The 5,462-nt window shown below is 51.7% G+C and overlaps 1 protein-coding gene across 1 annotated transcript in view; it reads left to right on the top strand.

The window, feature by feature from the left end:
• LGI2 (leucine rich repeat LGI family member 2) overlaps positions 1-5,462 on the top strand; it is a 32,653-nt gene that overhangs the window by 7,629 nt on the left and 19,562 nt on the right. The gene's annotated exons all lie outside the window — the stretch shown is intronic.

Consider the following 5,462-nt stretch of genomic DNA (forward strand, 5'->3'; position numbering starts at 1 on the left):
AATTCGTGGCAGAAACCAACATGCCCTTCATGATGCCCTACTGTGTGCCAGCTGGGTGCTCAGAGCTTTCCTTGTCAGTCATCGGTGAGCCCCATTCCATGGATCTGGGACCTGAGATTTGATGGACTCAGGGGTGACCGTCAGGTCAAGGTGACAATTGAAGGCCAAGTGGAATAGAGACGTTTTTTCACAGCCCCTCTAATTTGAATACAAAGGATGTTCTCTCGGCCCTTGGATTAAGCCGAGGCTTAAGCTGAGTCCTCTAGAGTCTGTAATAGCGTTCTGGAAGGAAAGCGAGAGTCACGTGGATTTGAATCGGCTTCATCAGATTGAGGCGCGTAGGTGCACAGGGCACATTCAGGAAACTGTAAATGGGCGCCTGTGTTGGAGACTTTGTCAAAACAGACATCATGTTGACAGGAGCTGTTTGCTAGCCAGGAATCGGGTCCCATTTGCCTGGTGGATATTTTGTGGGTGAATACGATAATGTGCCTCATCTCCATCGTTGATGGCCTTGTGGTAAAAAGAAAAAAGGGGACACTTAAAAAGCTTTGCGGGTGTTGACCGAGGGGTCAGTACCTTCTGGGTGTGGCCTTTCCTGCATCCCTGGTCCTGACAGTGGCGCAGGGATTTGTTGGTGAGCTCAGCGAGGGCTCCATCCTGGATGGCTCCCAAGCAGGAAAGGAGCCCTGATGGTATCCTGGGTGACGTATTGGGCTGCTAACCCGCAGGTCAGTGGTTCAAACCCTCCAACCGCTCCACAGGAGAAAGGCTTTCTACTGTAAGATTTCTCAAGCTTGGAAACCCAAATGGGGCAATTCTACTCTAGCCAGCAAGGTCAGAATTAACTCAGTGGCAGCGAGTTTTGATTTATGGTGAATAAGAACCTCTGCCTTGTGTTAAAGTGGGAGCACAGGAAGCCAAGACAGAGGGGCAGCGATTCATAAGGTCTGCAGTTTGAAACCCAAGAGCCACTCCTGGGGAGACAGAGAGGGCTTTCTACTCCTGGATCCAGATACAGCCTCAGAAACCCACAGGGCTAGTGCTTCTCTGTCCTAGAGGGTTTCCATGAGCCAGCATCGATGACCCTGAATTGAATTGAATATATGAGGGGGTACCCCCCAAAAAAACCCAATGGAATTGTTTCCTCCTCAAGCTATGTATTTAAAAAAAAAATTTTTTTTTTAAATAAAACAACTTTATCACCTTCGAAGAACTCTCCATTACACTTAACACATTTGTCAAATCTGCGATTCTGTCCTTGGAAACATTGTTCAAACTCATCTGTTTGGATGGCTGACAACACTTCCCTCATTTTTTTTCCCTTCATGTCTTATATGTCATCAAATTGCTCTCCTTTCATCTTTCATGTGCTTCTTCATTTTGGCGGGGGCGGGGGTGGGTGGTGGGTGGTGTGTGGGGCTGTTGCACGGAGCAAGGTCAGGAGAGTAAGGTGTGTGGGGCAAGAGAGGCAGACTGTTTTTTGCCAAAAACTGGCTCACTGACATGGCTGTCTGAGCAGGTGCGTTGTGGTGGCAAAACCAGTCCCCCATCTGCCACCAATCGGGCCTTTTTGGCCGCACTCTGTTACGCTATCTTTTCCAAACCTCTAAATAGAAAGCTTAATGAACAGTCTGGTCTGGCGGAGTGAACTCCAAATGCACTGTGCCTACCCCTTACATCAAAAAACCCAAATGAGCACAGAGTTTTTTGAGGGTTACCCCCTCATGTAGTTTAAAGAAGGAATGGATCGCCCCACGGCCACACAAACCTTATTTAAAATTTTAAATGTCTGAGGAAAGAGAGAGGAGCCCTGGTGACAAAGAGGGCTGCTTGCTAGTAGGTCAGAGGTTCAAACCCACCAACTGCTGCTTCTAGAGAGACAGCTGTGGAAATCCTGTGGAGCCGTCTGTTTGGTCCTGCACAGTTGCCATGAGTTGGTGGCAGTGGCTTGGTGTTTCGGGCTAAGGAAAAGGAGAGGGCATTGGGGATCCTGTAGTAGAAGTCGCCCCTTCCATGTGGGAGACCCAGTATGAGTCCCAGCTGGTGCACCTCACCCATTAGTGGAGGCTTGTGTGTGTTGCTATAATGCTGAACAGGTCTCAGCGGAGCTTCCAGACTTAGACGAGGAAGAAAGGCCTGGAAGTTTACCTTCCAGAAACCAGCCAGCCGAACCCTATGGATCCCATTGGTCTGACCTGCAGACAGTCATGGGGATGCTGCCCACCCCCCCCCAGCCCCCCGTACCCCCAGCAGGCACTGCCTAGTTCTGACAGCAGTCACCCACATCAAGGGCAGAGAGGCCGTCCGCTCCCCAATGCTGGCCCCTGTGTGCGCAAGGCTGTCACCATGTAGGATTTGCTTCTTTAAGATTCATGATCTGATTGTATCTCATACATTTGACCAGCACCTCCAGCCTCCCTTTCCTGGGCAAGGAAGCACAGGTCTGGTTTCAAAGCCATGAAGGAGCACCGCCAATCTGTGACTAAAATCTAGAGCATTTGCTTTCCAGCAGCCCGCTGGAGCGCAAGGGACGGGGAGCTGTTAGGCTCTTTTGGGAATGAAATGGGCGCCATGCAGTTGGTGAGAAAATGAAAGGGGGGCGGGGGGCATCGATGTTGTTCTTGATGGTCACGCTGCGGGCCATCCATCTACGTAACGCAGCTTTCTGAAGCCGGCAGCCGGCCCTTGGAAGGGTTGCTGAACTCTTTTGACTTCTGACCTTCATTGTCTTGCATCCTCTTAACGCTTCAGCTCTAAACAGATCTAAATTCGCTGAAATGCTGAGGTTAAGAAAGCACCTAAAATGTTTGTGGTGGTGGTGCCTTACTTTTTTGACGACGTGATCATCAACTAGAAATCAAAACCTTGCATTTAATTCCAAAGGTCAGCGTTCAGAGGAGGTGCCAGCTGATTCTAGTGTCAAGTCCAGTCTCCCAAGGCCCGTAGAGACCAATAGGAGCCCTGGTGGGGAAGTGGGCTGTGCATTGAGCTACTAACTGCAGAGTCAGCGATTCAAACTCACCAAGCCGCTCATGGGGAGAAATATGAGGGTGGTTTTAATTTTGTGTTTTCCCTTCAGGAAAGATTTACAGATCTTCGAAACCCAACGGATTGCTCGACTGGTGCAGGACAAGGCAGTGTTTTATTGTGTTGTGCACGAGGTCCCCAGGAGGAGGTCGCCTAACACTGGCACCCCACAGCACAATATTCCGGAAGCAAGGATGTTTAGAGTCACAGTGGGCTCCCAGCCTTCAGCTGTTCACAGCCCCCCAGCTCTAAGGAGGGAGGGGGGCTCCATTCCTTCAATGCACATTTCCGGGCTGGGTCATTATGATGTCCCAACAGACAGATGTCGTGTGCATTTTAAAAGAGCAGAGTGCTGAACTGCCTGCTTGCCTGTCACGGACTGGCTTTGCTCATTATGCTCCTCCAGGCACAACAGAAAGGAGCTGGTATCCGTTTCCTGGCTGACTCACACTCGGGCATGGGGCCTGAGGGAAATCACAGACTGGCTGGTCTTCCTTTCCACATCCGGCATCTTTCTGCATCGACCGCCCGGCCCGAGTGCCACTCACCTGCCGCGGGATGGTCATAGTGCCCCTGAATCATCAGTCAAGGAAGATGTGCTGGGGGTGGTCACTTGTCTGTGGTTTCCGGGAAAGCTGTGTAACACTAAGCAGCACTGCCGCACGGTTTCTGGACCGCTGTCATGAACGGGGAAGTGAAAGGGATCACAGGAAAGCAGTCCCTGTGCAGTCTGGTTCATTCAGATCTGATGATGTTATCGTTGTGAGTTACAGCGGCAGTCTTTATGGGAAAGAGTGGGGTGTCTCTGAGCGTCTTGGGGAGGACTCACTTAGGTGACCATTGGAGAAGGCCAGGGGCAAGGCTTAACGACCTCTTCTTGGATCATTCTGGTGATGAACCTTTGATCATTCTTTCCACAGAGATGCACCACGTCCTTTCCCTGTGCCTGCTATGAGGACACAGCTGGGAGCAAATAGACCAAGCCCGCATGTTGCTTGTGTGTAACCCCCCGGACACAAACCCACTGCCACCTAGGCCGTTCCTACTCAGCGCATTCCTATACAGCTTCCTGGAGACTGTGAATCTCCGTGGGTGCAGGCAGACTCATTTTTCTCCCTTGAAGCATCGGGTGAGCTTTGAACCACTGACCTTTTGGTTAGCAATTAAATGCCTAATCCACAGTGCCACCAGGGCGCCTTTGCTTTTTTTGGGAGGTACACACACACACACACACACACACACACACACAGTTACTGGTGAGTTGGTTTCAACCCCTGGCCACCCCACATATGTCAGGGTAGAATTCTGCTCCATAGGGCCTTTCCTGGCTGTGACCCGTTGGGGGCAGATGGCCAGTCCTTTCTTCTGAAGCACCCCAGGGTAGGTTCAAACCACGAACCTGTAGGTTAGTGGTTAAGCACTTAACCGTTCACACCACCTTGGACTGTAGAGAAGATTCACAGCCATGTTCAGGAACAAAGCAAAAGAACCACCCACACCCACTGCCGCCCTGTCAGTTCTGACTCATCGTGGTCCTTGGCAGGGTTTCTGAGGCTGTACGTCTTTCTAGGAACAGACAGCCTCCGCTTTCCCCCTCAGGAGGGGCTGTTGGGTTTGAACCGGAGGCCTAGTGGTTAGCAATCCAATTTGTACTCAACAGCGGCCCCCCGCTAACAAACACACAGCTAATTAAGACGCACAGTCTGTGAGAGGGCAGGGGTGCAGGGGAGACCGGCAGAGGGGCCAGGGAAGGCCTCTGGGATGGTGTGGTAGTCGAGGTCAGAGCTGCATCTGGTGATGGAGTGAGCCCTGTGGCCATGTGGGGGAAGTGTGCCAGTTGGGTGACCAGCAAGTTCAGTCTGTCTAGGCCCCCTTCCCTAACTGCCAAGTCCATCCCGGCTCGTAGCAACCCCATAATAGGGTAGAACTTCCGCTGTGGGTTTCCAAGATGGCAACTCTTTACGGAGGAGAAAGCCTCGTCTTTCTCCCTTGTAGCAGCTGGTGGCTTCGAACTGCTGACCTTGTGGTTAGCAGCCCAAGGAGTAACCTCATGGAGTAATCATCAGGGCTCTGTAACAGAAATGCCACAGTGGGAAACTTCAGAGAACAGAAATTCCTCTTCTCAGTGTTCGTGGGGCTGGCATCCCGAGTTAGGGCCCTGGCTGTAGGAGAAGGCTGCCTCTGTGTGTCGCTGGGGATGGCCCCTTCTTCTTCAGCCTCTGTAACCCGTGTGCGCCTGTTTCTGCATCATCTTCACATGACCTGTGTCTTCCCAGCCCGCTCTGCCCTGGCATCTAGGCTGTTCTTTTTAGAACTCAGAAATGACTTGGTGTGGGACCCACTCACTCGCTCTATGCTGACGTGGCTCCGTCCACCTGCACAGCAGGCTCTTCCTCCAAACGTGATGACACTCACAGGGGGGGGCGCTCCAA

Source organism: Echinops telfairi, unplaced genomic scaffold, assembly GCF_000313985.2.
Source record: "Echinops telfairi isolate 266 unplaced genomic scaffold, ASM31398v2 ScPeMD7_7468;HRSCAF=8506_0, whole genome shotgun sequence".
In the NCBI taxonomy this organism is placed as follows: Eukaryota; Metazoa; Chordata; class Mammalia; order Afrosoricida; family Tenrecidae; genus Echinops; species Echinops telfairi.